A 308-nucleotide genomic window follows, 5' to 3' on the forward strand; every position below is an offset into this window, starting at 1 on the left:
CATCATGAAGGGCACAGGAATGATTAATGGCGCTGGATGACTCAACTCCACGTGGAAATCATTAAATTGTGTAGTATGTCAAGGATGAGGCAACAAAGAGAATACAAGTCTAGATAGTTCATGATTCAGTCACAATGTTATGTAGAAAGTTTTTCAATCCTGATAGAAATTATAAACTATATATCATATAACATATGTATATATATATGTACACACAAATACTTCAGTAGACATGCATACCTGATGTGTTGTAAACACAACCAACAAGCTTTAGTTGGCAGCTGTTTTCCTGCATACAGCACCCCTTA

The sequence above is a fragment of the Xenopus tropicalis genome, chromosome 1 (genome assembly GCF_000004195.4).
Source record: "Xenopus tropicalis strain Nigerian chromosome 1, UCB_Xtro_10.0, whole genome shotgun sequence".
NCBI classification, from domain to species: Eukaryota; Metazoa; Chordata; class Amphibia; order Anura; family Pipidae; genus Xenopus; species Xenopus tropicalis.